General features: G+C 53.9%; 2 long non-coding RNA genes across 2 annotated transcripts; one reads left to right on the plus strand and one right to left on the minus strand.

Annotated features, from left to right (window-relative positions):
- The first annotated feature begins 827 nt into the window (after positions 1 to 827).
- LOC115938013 (uncharacterized) lies at positions 828 to 4,126 on the plus strand. Its single transcript, XR_014148282.1, has 2 exons — positions 828 to 1,683; positions 1,938 to 4,126. It is a non-coding gene; the product is annotated as an uncharacterized LOC115938013 (long non-coding RNA).
- A 3,317-nt stretch (positions 4,127 to 7,443) lies between these two features.
- On the minus strand, positions 7,444 to 11,609 carry LOC145723231 (uncharacterized). The gene is made up of 4 exons (XR_014148153.1): positions 11,557 to 11,609; positions 10,855 to 10,946; positions 8,133 to 8,190; positions 7,444 to 8,042 (listed from the first exon to the last, which is right to left on the minus strand). It is a non-coding gene; the product is annotated as an uncharacterized LOC145723231 (long non-coding RNA).
- Between the last annotated feature and the right edge of the window lie 2,252 nt (positions 11,610 to 13,861).

A 13,861-nucleotide genomic window follows, 5' to 3' on the forward strand; every position in this document is an offset into this window, starting at 1 on the left:
AGGAGGTGGAGACCCCGGTGGGGCCCGTGCAGGGGTGTGAGCCAGAGAGGGCGGCCCCTAAGGCAGGGCCAGAAAGGAGGGCCAGGTGCACACAGCTGCCCCACCCGGGGCCCGGCAGACCGGGCAGGGGAGGCCCTGGAGCCATGGGGCTCCACCGGCGTGGTCACTGCTGGGAACCTGGCACTGGGCACAGGGAGCCCGCAGGCCTGCACCGACGCCACCAGGGGAAGGGCGTGCAGAGAGGGGCCTTCCAGGGAGAGGCCGTTGTCTAGCCACCCCCCTCCCCAGTCCGGGGATGGGAGCCAGCGCAGAAAAAGCCTCCGGCCGCCCAGAAGACAATTCACTAATACCAAACACCCTCGGGTCACCCCCTGGAGGCACTCTAGGAGCTCCCCTTTGCAGTAGCCCAGACCCGTCCCCCCACCCCCCACCCCCCACCCCTGGGGCCCTGCGGTGGTCTGGGCAGGGCTGGGCGCCCTCGGGAAAGGAGAATCAGCAGGTGGAGGCCTAGCCCAGCCCTGGGGTAACGGCCCCGAGTGGGGACGTCAGGAGCGACCAGTTTGGGGGCCTCGGGAGCCACAGGCCCACTCCATGTGGCCCTCAGAAGCCGTCTAGAACGAAAGGAGCTGGAACATGACCAGGCCGGGGGGCACGGGTCCCTACACCAAGTCCGCAGGTCGGCCAGCGCTGAGGCTTCTGCTACCTGGAGCCGGCACCCGGACGGGACGTCGTCCAAGGCGGGATTCGATACCGGAAAGAGGTTGACTGTATAATATTCATCGTATAGAAAGTGAACACCTCACAGGCAACCTATTTCAGGTACCACTGAGCAGGGCTGACTCCAGACGGGAGGCTTCTTCCTCACAGACGGCCCACCACGCGCCCCGGGGCCACGGGCTGGAGGTCAGCGCATGCTCGGGGGCCCCCGCCGGCCCCCTCCCCGGCCCCGGCCCGGCCCCCTCCCTGGACGGCAGCGCGAGCAGGAGGCATGCAAGGTGGGATCTGATGCTGAAAAGGGGTCGACTGCGTATTGTGCGTCAGGATGAACGCGAACGCACCACGGGCAACCTCTCCTCAGGCACCCCACGGGGCAGCAGGTGCAGCAAGCAGAAGCTCGGGCTCTCCCCCAATGGGGCGGCGGCCGGCGCGGGTCCCCAAGGCAGGGCGGTGAGTGGCAAAGTGGCTGGGACAAGCCTCCCAGGTGCAGGCCATGCAGGGGCTCAGCCCTCGGTGGGGGAGGGGGGCCCCCGGGGACAGGGGCAGCCGCCCTCCGCAGTGGGGGGCCCTCCATGGTCTGGGGCACGGAGGACAGACAGAGCCATTCGCCTTGCAGCAAGCGGGGCCTCGTGCCCAGCCTCCCCCGGTGCAGACCCCCAGCGCCCACGGGCCCTCCGGGAAGCTCTCCCGGGGCGGACTCGATGTGGAGGGTCGGCGGAGAGGGCGACACAGGTCATTCACAGAGCCCATGCACTCACGTACCCTGGAGGGGGCCGGCCTCAGAGTCGCAGGTGGTACTGAAAACAGGCCATCTGTGTTATATTCGGCATTAATAAAGCGAACTCATCACAGACAACCTCTCCTCAAGTACCCATGGAGACGCCGTCGAGGGCCGTCGAGGGCCGCCACCGCTGCTGTGGTGACCGCCTCGCGGGAGCCGTCCTGAGGGTGGATCAGACAGGAAAGGTGAGGGGCTGCCGGCTGGCCGTGCACGCCTGCCCTGCCCCGCCCCTCCCCTCCAGCCTAGGCGGCCAGGCCTCCACCCCGGGCGCCCCGCTGGGGCGATGACACAGACCCCTCCCCCCACAGCCCCATGCCCGCCCCCGCAGGGCTTCATGTCCAAGAGATCCTCCAAGGTGAGATTTGATACTGAGAAAAGATCAACCATGTATTATTCGAAGTCAATAAAGCGAATATAACACGGTCGATCTCCCTTCAAGTACCAGGAGAGGTGCTGAGCTGAGGAGCGACGGGCCCGGGCCCGCGGGCCCTGCGGGCTGCAGTGGATACGGACGGCTAGTGGACCAGGTGAAGTACATTCGAAACAATTACTTTCCAACTGGTCGACCATCCGTCCTGTACCCCAGAGCGGTGCTGCTACCGACGTTCTTCCCCGAGGTGCCACGGCCTCCGAGTCGGCCTCTCTGGTGGAATTTGATACCGAAAAGGGGTTCACCGAGCAACATTCGTCGTCCAGATGCAAAGTTGCTCGGGTAACCTCTCCCCGAGTACCATGGAGAGGCTTGGACGCTTGGACTAAGGCAGACGCTTCAAGGTGGCTGTGCTTCCAGAAGACCCTCCCCAAGGGCAGCCTGAACGCTGGGCATTCAGGGGCCGGAACTTCGCCCTCTACCGGACTCCCCTGCCCCCGCCAGCCGTTGAGGCCAACCATTCCATCCCCTCCCAGAATGCGCCAGATCCAGAGACCATTCCCCGAAGTGAATACGAGGGCCGTGGGGGGTGGGGGGATCTCAGGCTGGCAAGGGGGTGCCCTTGCTTGGGCGCACCACCCTAGAGGGCTCCCCAAGGCGAGCTGACGGGCATCTGAGGCGCCCTTCTGCCCGACTGTCCTACACGGGGGCTATCTGCCGATGGGTCTGACGCACAGCTGACGAAGATACCACCCTGCCTGCCCTCAGCTCTTCTTTCCCAGACCCCGGAGAGGGTGACCCCAGGCCCCGCGCCAGCACAAAGCCTCCCTCCAGGGGGCACTGCGTGTGTGCGCGGTGCTAACGCCCAGCACTGCGCTCCCCGAGGTGCCCCCAACACCACCTCTAGCCCCGTATAGGCGTCACCCCCCCGCAGCGTCCTCCAAAGGGCGATTTAATACAAAAGAAAACTGGTTGATCATTTGATTAGCCTCACAAGCAAAGCAAGCAAAACACCAAAAATAAAGGCTAGGAGGAGTGGGGGGAGAAAAAAGCAAATGAGCCAAACATAATCTCTCTTCAAAAAAAAGGCAAAGCAGCTCTGGTATCAGAACCCTGGTTCTTCACAGAGTTGACATCAGATCCAGAATATGCCCCCAAATAATGGACTGGCCAGAGAGGGCCAGGGAGCAGATGACATATGCGACAAGCAGAGTCTGGATTCTGTGCCCACCACCCATTTTGCGAACTTGGGAGTGGGACCGACAGCAGAATCCTTTCCCTGATGTTGGCAGGAGTTCAGAAAGCCCTTGGGTCTTGCTACCATTGCAGCAAGGAACCGGCCACCCAAGGTCTGTCCTGAAGAAAGAAAACGCAGTATGGAAGCGTCCCTGTCCATGGATACTGACCTGCGGCTTAGAGATGCTTTCCCAGAGCTGACATCACCTCCTGACGGGCTCGTGAGAATGGGCTGGGCGGCAGCGGCTACTGGACCAGATGACATACATCACCAACACACTCAGGGCATGTCCTGGGGCTGCGCCCATGCACCTACCCTGGCGAGGGCTCCAGCCGCTGGCCACCTCCTGAGGGTGCTGTGGCTTCTGGGAATCCTCCAAGGCAGGGCTTGATCTGGAAAGAGATCCACCAGACAGTGCTGGTCATCCACGAATCATGCCAGCAAAGGACAAATTTTCACACCCCGGGCAACGGTCTGGATCCTAGAAACACCAATTCCAGGACCACCTCCCAAACGAGGCCAGCCTCCGCGACCAAGCGACACTCGGCTGGTCTGTGGGGCCGGCCTGGGGCCTGGGGACGTGCCAACACCTCCTGTGGGTTGCACAACGGCACTGATGACAACTGTCCCCACTGACCAAGGATCTCCTGCCTCACTTGTGGAGGGAGTCAGCGTGTCGCCCAGAGCTCCGCAAGGGGGTGAAGGGATGCCAAGAGGAAGCAGATCAGGAGAGGCCCAGCACTGAGAAGGCACACACGCTGGTGACAACATGCACCCCGTCACCAGCGTGTCCCCCCTGACGTCAGCAAGCCCGCTCAGGAAGCTCTCTGGGAAGACTTGGGACAGAAAGAAAAGGTCAGACGCATAAAGGACACTGTGCCCGGCCCCCGTGTTCCTGCTGACCCCACGGACCGCACGCCACACGTGCGAATTTAACCACCTTAATGAGAACTGTGCCGACACTGATTTTCATACAAATCGTGTTTTTCACAGTGAATTCCATTAAACTAATCAAATTCCCTGTTTAGCCTCCCTGGCTATGCTGTTGAGCTGTTCTCGTTTCTTTTATTTCCCTTTGCTATTTTCGCCCAAATCATCTTCATTAGGATCAATTCTTTTCCATTTACAAATTTGCACGGGGATCGGATCCCTCAGTGTGCCCGTGTCTGCGTCCGCCCGGCTGCGTCGGGAGTGCGCTGCCGTCCGTTTCCTCCCGTGGCTGCCACGCCTACAGGGCTCTGTGGCCCCAGGTCGGATGCGGCAGCTGACACGTTGTCGAGAAAATTAGATTCTTCTGCCAATTTGTAGACAACTGAGCATGTCTTACGCGGCGACTTTTCCGTTGTGTTTAGTGTTATTTTGTGTTGATTACTTTTATCACTGTTACTTAATACAAGTAGGGTTCAGTACTGACAGCTTCTATTCATCCCCTAACCCATGAGAAAATGGAGAGTGCTGGTGGGCAGGGGGATGGCGAGACAGAGAGAGAGAGGGAGAAGAGGAGCGGCGCAGGGAGAGGAACCGGAGAGACAGACAGACAGAACGCAGGAGGGGTTTTGTGCGAGACAGAGGGAACGAGAAGCCGCGGCCTCTCCAGCTGCTGAGGGCAAACTCTTCACTAACCCACAAGGTCAAAACTCCTCCCGAGGAGAAGTGGGGCAGGCAGAATGTCTTTGGGATCAGTGGTCAGACCGGTGAGGTAAGGAGGGTCCCAGGTAAGCTCTGGAGCAGATTGAGCACTGACACCAGCCTTCCAATGCCCCAGGTGACCCACGCTATGAACGGAACCTGTGTTCTCTGATCCACATCATCCTTGTCCACCCACACGCACACCATCCGTTCTCGTTCATGGGAGAGGTGTAGACCCTGAGCTTGCCACTGGGCCCCAGAAGCCATCACCGGCAGGATTTGATACTCAAACAAAAGTTGCCTTTGTGTGATTCAACATAAATAAAGCGAATTCACCAAGGGCAACCTCTGCTCAAGGGTCAAAGGTCAGCAGGGGCAAGAGCACCAGCAAGACGCCTCTTCACCGAGGGCAGCGCTGCCTTCAGGGTCTAGCTGCTCATTTCCACCCCCCGCCCCCAACTCCCTGGCACTAGCCTGGCACTGCACCCGGGAGCCTCCCACACCTGATCAGAACATGTCTTGTCGGAGGGGAGGGCATCATGCACCAGCTCACATGGCACCGGGTGATCCCCTGACCTGGCTTCAGCTGGGAGCAGGGGGCTGGGGGAGGCTCTGAGCACACGCACCACAAGTCAGACCCATATCTAGGCAGCATCTGGCCACTTACCCTCGAGAGGCACAGACACCCAGGTCCCATCCCAAAGCTGGCGCCTCCGCTGGGCAGGCCCTGCATGGGAATTTAACACAGAGAAAGGAGCGGTCATTTAACATTGTCTAGAAGTACTGTGGCCACGGCAGGGACCTCCAGCCTCCAAGCCTGTGGGGTCCCTGACCTGAAGACTGGGGACTCCTCCTGGAGTGGGGGAGCTGGCATGGCGAGGGCGAACCGGCCGCGTCATCGGGGAAACAGAGGCTTGCTGCTGTCCTTCATTCCCTCTTCCTTCCAGGAGGGCCTCGGAGAGCCACTTGATAAAGAAAATGTGTCAACCAGCCACTATCCATTCATCCAACATCACATCTACCACGTGCACTGAGGAACACAGCAGTAAGCAAAACCCCCAGGGAGCTCGCATTCTGGTGGGCAAGAGAATGATAAAGGAAGGTCTATGATAGAACAGCAACATAGTAATAATGGTCATCCCAAAAGCCAATTCTTTTTCAACTGCACTACATTTCAAGCACTGTCCAAACACTCTGCACACGTATTGAGGCTTTATACCTACTCTATGAGTAGGCATTGTCTCTGTTTTACAGATGGGTAAACTGAGGCACAGAGGTGATCGCCTAAGTAACTTGCCCAAGATCCCAAAGCTCGTAAACATAAGGTAAATCATACATGCTATGAATGATTCTTATCTTGCACCAGGAATAAACAAATCATGCCGTGGAAACCTGTCTTCAAATACCTCGATTCTCATGACCCAAGAAATCCCCACCCCCAGCCCCACCTCCCCAGGGTGGGCTTTGCACCCTGAGGACTAGGACACTTGAAGGCATCCTAACACAATGCATATGTAAAGTGTATGCCCTCCACTCAGCCAGGCTGTTGGCATAGCGCAAAGGTCCCCTCCCCCAGAATGTGTCCCATGTCCAAGATGACTTCATACAGGACAGAGGCTTACCAAATAAGCTTTCTTCACTAGTGAGTCTCCAGGGAAGGAGGGGTTAACAGTGACCAGAAAACCACTGTCTCCCCTACAAGGTCAGCATCATTCCTGGGAATTCTGGGCCGGGTGACATTGTCACACATAAAGCACTTGTCATGGGGTACACACTCCGTTTCCTTACCGTGGACAGGCACCAGATGAAACGTGCCCTTGTGGAGTTTTTCCCAAGAAGAATTTAGTACTGAAAGGAGATTGGCCATGTAATACTCATCATAAATAAAATGAACACACCATGGACAACCTCCATTCGAGTACCTGACTAAGGTGCTAGCTTCCGGCACGTCCCAGACAGCAGGCCTAAGGACGGAAGGGGTACGGAGTGAGGATGCTGGCGACACCAAGAGGGGGATGCGCGCTGTGCGGGCTGGCCCCATTCAGCTGGGCCCCGCCGGCAGATGCGGACCCACTGCCCCTTACTTGAAATTAGCGCCCCTTCCAGGAAGCCATGCAGGGAGGGACAGGCTGCGGGGCATCACCTGTTACACATGAGGAGACAGCACAGGGATGACTTCCTGTCAAACACAGAGAGACTCGACGACGAGACTACTGCCTTTTCAGGGAAACTGGCGTCGTGCGTAAGTGGTAACCCCTGAGGGGGTGGGGATGCAGGTGGCACACACATGGGAAGACCCGCACGTGCTCAAGACCATCCAGTCAAGAGTGTGGACGCCAAGTCGAGTCCCTGAAGCTGGCATCACCCCAAGGTGCCTGAAGGCTAGTTTTGATATGTAAAAAAAGGTCAGCCATGTAAGATCTGTCAGAAAATAAAGTGAGTACATCACGGAAGACCCGTCTTCAAGGGCTGCCAAGAAGCTTTGGGAAGAAAAGCCCCACTTTTCCCAAGATGGCACCGCCTCCACGAATCTTGCCACAGATGTATCACACAGAGGGTGCAGAGCAGGGTGCACTGAGTCAGGATGGTACACACTCTATAGTCAGCTCTGGTCCATGGTTCCCCCACCCCCCGCCACTGACCCCAGAGAGGAATGGACACTGAGGTCTCACCCTGAAGTAGGACCCTGCCCCAAACAGCCCTCCACAACAGGCTTTGGTACTGAAAAATAGGTGAACTATGTATGATTAGCATAAATAAAGCAAAGGCAACATGGATAACCTAACTTCAAGGACTGTAGATTCATGCCAACCAGTTGCCAATTCCTCTTCTCCAAAGTTGGCCTTCCCCAGGAAGTCCCCCTAAGGACACAGCAAACACGGAGAGTTAGCAGAATGAGAGTCATGCAGGAAGTACACGTGCCATGCTCAGTCATCCCATCATAGACCCTGAAGTAGCCCAGAGGTCAACACCTTCGCAGTGCTTGGCACGGTATCTCAGAAGCACTTCTGGGGGATTTGAATGTGGAAAGGTCAAGCGCAAGAGAAGTCACTATTCTGATCACAGCAAGGAACACTTCCCCCTTTCCCATCAGCATCACAACTGATAGTAGGGATCCTTTCTTCACACAGCCTTGTGTCCAGGAAGCCCTCCAAAGCTGGAGTTCATCCCAAGGAAGCTGACTTCGCAATATTGATTGTTAAAAAAAACTACAGTGTGGGATACAGATGTTATCATGCATGGTGTGACACTGACCTCAGAATTATGGCCTCATCTCCAAAGGTGGCCTTAACTTCTAAGAAGTCTCCCTGAGGATAAATTACACACTTAGGGTTAATAGTCCAGTAGACATATGTTCAAAAACCAAATCCTCCATTGTTAAAAGTAAATTCACATACCTAGCAGATGGTACAGACTCCACGTCCATCCCAGAAGCTGGAACTGCAACGAGGCATCCTGCCAAGGTGGAAGATTATACTGTGAAGGGGGCATCCAGGTAGGATTCATTTTAAATAGGCAAGTACAAGAGCAAATGACAACAGAGACTTCCAGATAAGATGGCAGCGTGGGGCCAGATCAGAGATTTTTTTTTTTTTCCTCCTCCAGGAAACCCAAGAAAAGGCCAACACATAGAAGAGAAAAGTACTCATAGAAATAATAGAGGAAAATATCTTTGAAACAAAGGAACGACTAGCTATGAATCAAGAAGGCATAATATGATTCAGAAGAGTTGATAAAGAAAACCAGTGACTGAGTCAGATCCTAGTACTGAGCTAACAGAGAACCCTCTCCTCCACAAAGGCAGAGAAATGATGAATAAAACACAGCCACAGCCAAAATCAACTGGTAAATAAATGCACAGCTAAAAGGAATGAAAGGAAGGGAAACGATCTGCTGCCAATGAAGAGAGAATTTAATTCAGAGTGACAAGTTTGCAACCTGCCACCAACGAGACCTAAGGGACCCTGCACTGGAGACTCAAAGAGTCTGTGGTCATACTGTCCAAGCAGAAGAGGGGATGTGACCTTGGGCCCAAGAAGTGTGGAGATCTGGAAGAGAAAGGAGAGCTAGAACACTATGCGGGCCCAGAGAAATGACAAGAGAGTGTGCTTCCGTCTAGGCTGTGGATGGAATGACTTCTCCTGTGAGCAACAAAGCTCCAGGACAAAGATGTGGTGAGGATTTATACCAGCCATCAGGTGTGAGAATCTTTAAGCCAACAATTGAGTAGGAAAACTGGTCCAACTGGTGAAAGCCTTGGGGTTCCAGACAGAACCAAACACAGAGCCGTAATGTCACCATCTTTTGCAAAGGGAACAAAACAGAAACACTTTAATTCCCACTGATGATAGTATCACTACAAAAAGCTACAGAAACCCATGAAGAAAAGCACAATCAGGAGTCAACAGACTCAACAAAGAGAAGGACTTGTACCCCTCAAGTTGAAAGAAAGTAACAGTAAGTATCTTTAAAGTGACTAAGGTGATTAAAAAGAGCTACAAATCACAGGGCCACAAGAACATCTGAAAAAACAGGCAGACAAGGTATTAGGAGCAATGGTCAGACATTCTCAGAGATGAAAGACCTCACAGACTATGGTCCACCCAAAGTCTTTCTAACAAAGTATATGAAGATCCACCAGACAATACAGTCCAGCCAAGCAGGAGTTACGTAGAGAGGCCCCATCAAAAGAGCTAGTGAAATACTAAATGTAGCAGACAGTGGAGCAGTATCCACAAAGCTCTAAGAAAAAAAAAAGAGAAAGTAGGCTGAGAATTTTATACCTAGCTAAGTTGTCCCTTATGTCTAAAAGCAAGAGACAGAGATTCTCAAATGTGCAAGGACTGAGCAATAGTGTCTATGAGTATTCTTGAAGAAACAGTGATAAAATCCATTCCATTGAGAGATTAATTAAAATGAAAAACTCCAGAATAGAGAAGGCTTAGTTTAAGAAAAAACAAAACAAAACAACTGGTGGTCAGTAATGAATCCATTTAAATATAAAACTATGATTAAACACCTGCAAGAATCATGGTTATAGAACAAAATGCAAAAATCTATAATGGGAAAATTACATTGTAAAAAGCAGGAGGTGGATCAAAATGCAAGAATGCTGATTTCCTTATATTTCACAACTAGCAGTGAAATTGAAACAATTAAAAACATGATGATCCAAACCAGCTGACATTTTACACAATAAAAATTTTCCTTCATATTAGAGGGATCTTTTAGGAATGAATACCTCTTGTGGTAGAGCAAGAGACCTTTATCAATTCTTCCAATTTTCTTCGGCTTACTTTTTATATTAAATTTGAGTAAAATTAGAGTTAACCTTTTTAATAAAAAGATCAGGTACTGTGTGATCTCATATTTATAAAATATTTTTCTCTTTGTCTAAATAGACGTTTCTATTTGCATATTTGCTCAGACAGGTATTTGAAATTTCTGCAGTGCTGATGGTTATTTCTGGGTGCACAGAGAATTGGGCAATTTTCTCCCCTCTTTATTTACATTTTTCCACATTGCTTGAATTTTTATTATGAGCATGTGTCATTTTCATAAATATGGCATTATGGTAAAATATTCTTTTTCGAAAGAAAAAACAAGAAATTGAAAACAGAACTGCCCTCTGTCCTCAAATTTCGTACACTTTCCAGGTCAATAGATGTAGTGAATCACCCATTCACTTAGCCCAGAAAAACTGCTGAGACCAATACCCTTCCTGACTTTGCCAGTATATCTAAGGAATCCTCCCTCGAAGACAAGATTTAGCACTGAAAGAGAAGGCAGCTGTCTACTTTTCTTTAGAACACAAAAAGCAATCCAGAAGCATCCTGAACACCCCTACTCCCTCAGTCACTTAGGGTCCTAGATCACATGCTTCTCACCCCAAATTGGCAAGGTCCTCCATGAACGGACTGAACAAGGATAAGGAGCACTAGGGGCAAACTAGCCACTAATTCCCGAGGGGCCTGCTGCAGGTTCAAGAACATTGGCATGGGACCCACAGGAGTGTGGCTTCCCCGAGGTTGGCATCAGCTCCAAGGAGACGCCTGATGAGATGTGGTACCGAAAAGAGATCGACCGTGTATTGGGCATCATTAAATAATGCGAACTCACCACGGACAACCTCCCTCCGAGCACCATGAGGTGGCGCTGCTCGCAGCGTCCCTGCATCCACGAGGTCTGGGCAGCTGGGATGGGAGTGGCCTCTGAGGGGTGGACGGGACACTGAGGATGAGGAGACCAAGTGGCTCCATCCCCAAGTCAAACCCATGCATTCCGGCCAACTCCTGGTTCACTAACCCGGGATCAGTTGCACAGGAATATACCACTTCCTGCACTTGGCTGCCCATGCAAGCAACACTCAACAGTGCAAAGTCAGCCACGTGTGGGTCATTGTCAATGAAGCAAAGAGCTCTGGAAAGACCACACGTTTGCAAAGACAGATTAGCCACTGCCTCCTTGATAAGGTTGGAATCACCCTAGGGGAGTTCCCTGGAGGCTGCGAGGCTGCTGCAGGTTAGTAAACCAGGGATCACAGGGGCCGTTTCCTGGTTTCTCCTAAATCCCAAGAACTGACTCATAAAAATGCTTCTCCATGCCCCTCCGACATTGGGTCTGCTAGTAAAAGGAGCTCGCCAGGTGTATTTCAGTGTTAGTTTTTTTAAAAGTTAGGGCTTCCCAACAGCCTCTCTAGCTTATCCTGAAGGCGGTGGTGCCCCAGGAAGTGGCCCTCGGGTCGGCCCGGCCTCTGGGGTTAGTGCGTCAGCAGCATGCGTCCTCAGGAAAGCACGGGGCTCAGCCGTCCAGGCACCTTACCTGGGAAACAGCACTGGCTCAGGACACCTTCCGAGGCAGAATTTGACACTAAAAGAGAGGAGAGCCGTGTATGACTCGCTTTGATGAATCGAATTCATCACGGCCAGCCTCTCTTCAAGTACCATAAGTGAATGCTGGCGAGAATCCATTGCCTCTCCCGCGCAGGCAGCTGCCCTCTCCGGAGCCCTGTAAGGGATGGGCGGGACAACATTGGGTAGTGGGCCGAGTGACATACTACCACTTTAATTGCATGCTCACCCGAGACGCACTTACCCTAAGGCGGGGCGGACCCCGTGAGTCCTCCTGCAAGAGGGGACACCATTCGACGGCCATCATGAAGCAGCACATCGTGGTGCCCCCCCCCCCCACTCCGACAGTGCGGAGTACCAGGGCTGCTCCCCAGGGTGGGCCTCGCCTCTGCGGGGTCCTCCTGTGCGGAGACAGGATGCGGCAGGTTAGGGGACCAGCTGCCTCACCCACTGGATGAAACGCGTGCTCGGTGAACAGGTACGCACCCTAGAGAGGAGCTGGCCGGCTCGCGTCAGGTCTCTCATCGGAAGGCAGCATCACGTCCCGGAGAGCTTCGGGGAGGCTGTGTAGTGATGGCGATGAGGGGGCTACTGCGGATGAGTGACCCCGTTTTAAGCGAACACACCCTCCCGACCACGGCTGTCCAGGTCCGCCGAGCAGCTGCCGCCACAAGTCCGTTGCCGCGGTGCCCAAAGTTGGCAGGACCTCCAAGAAGTCTTCCTGGGTGGGTGAGGTGGGTGCTGAGGGTTGGTGACTAGGTGGCCCACAGGGTGAACAGTGCTTGCCCCTCTGGTCAACCAGTCACACACCCTGGACAATGCTCACACCAGCATCTCTTCTGGAAGTTGGCCTTAGGCCCAGGAAACCTCTCTTCCGGGTCTTGTAAGATGGCGCTGGTGACAGAAGAACAGCCATTTCCCCAGAGTTAGCATGGCCCAGGGAAAGGCCCCCTACGGGCGGATCGGACGCTCAGGTTAGTGGGCCAGACGACTTACAGCTAGGTCAAGCTCGGTGTCCCTGGCCAACCCTCCATCCTTGTCTTCTCCACATGGTTGACAACACGAACACATCTTCCCGGACGTTGCCCTTGTGTCCAGGAAGTCCTTAGAGGTAGCATTTGGTACTGAAAAAAGTGTTGTCCGTGAATGATTCGTCATAAGTAAAGCGAATCCACCACGAACAACTTCTCTTCAAGTACCACAGAAAGGCAGAGACAAGACAGACAAGAGGTCCCCTTCCTCTTCTCTGGGGGTCGTGGCCTCCAAACGCCATCCTGCGGGCAGATTGGACACGGAGAGTTAGTGACACGGTTGACGTGGGTCCCGAGAACACGCTGGAGGTTGGGGGGGCCGTCCACTCACCTCCCTGGGAGGGGTGCTGACACAGCCCCCCCTCCCTGGAGTTGAATTTGTGTTCCTGAGTCCTCAGGGGCAGGGTTTAGAAACGAGAAGAAACTTGTGCTTCGATGTGCGAACTCGCCACAGGTCAGGGCTCTCCACACGTGCATGGACCCAAGGGTTTCTGAACGGAGGCCTTGGACTTCTCAACAGAGCACACTCGATTATCCATCAAGCACATGGAGGCACTAGCCAAGCTCCTTCACGACTCGTGGGGTCCACCAAACTGGGGGAGTTCCAGAGAGATTCCCATGGCCACTGCAGGGTGCTCCTGGAGAGTCTGGCCAGCCCGGGGACCCGAGGCACCCTCAGGAGGATCTGAGGGAGGCTCATCAAGCTCTTCACTGTCCCAGGAGACCCCCACTCCCTTGCCACCCGCTCTCTACCCATCCGGCTCCACTACCCATCACCCCAGAGAACCACCCAAGAAAGCAATTCCAAGAAGGATGCTATCAAAAGTCACTCACCCACCTTCTCCCAAACAACCCTGGACCAGTAGGACCAGGTTCCATCTTCTCATGGTCAGAGTAATCTTTTCAACACAGATCCTGCATCTCTCCCTGCCTGGAACCCTCCCACAGCCTCCACCTCACTCAGAATAACATCCACACCTGCCCCACCTCAGCTCTGGCCACTCCTCCATAGCTCAGCCCAGCCCCACTGGCCTTCTTCCTTTCTCTCAATGATGCCAGAGGGCTTTCCACGTAACCTGCCCTCCTTCTGAAATGCTCTGATCCCAGATTGCCACCTGACCCACCCCCCACTTAGTTTCCATTGCCCCTCCCCAGAAAGAACTTCCCAGACCCCTGTAGTGAACATAACCATCCATCCCATTTCTGCTTCTCTCTAAGACCTTACCCTACTTTCTTTCTCTCCAT

Source organism: Leptonychotes weddellii, chromosome 9, assembly GCF_054177405.1.
Source record: "Leptonychotes weddellii isolate Sample4059 chromosome 9, ASM5417740v2, whole genome shotgun sequence".
Classification (NCBI taxonomy): Eukaryota; Metazoa; Chordata; class Mammalia; order Carnivora; family Phocidae; genus Leptonychotes; species Leptonychotes weddellii.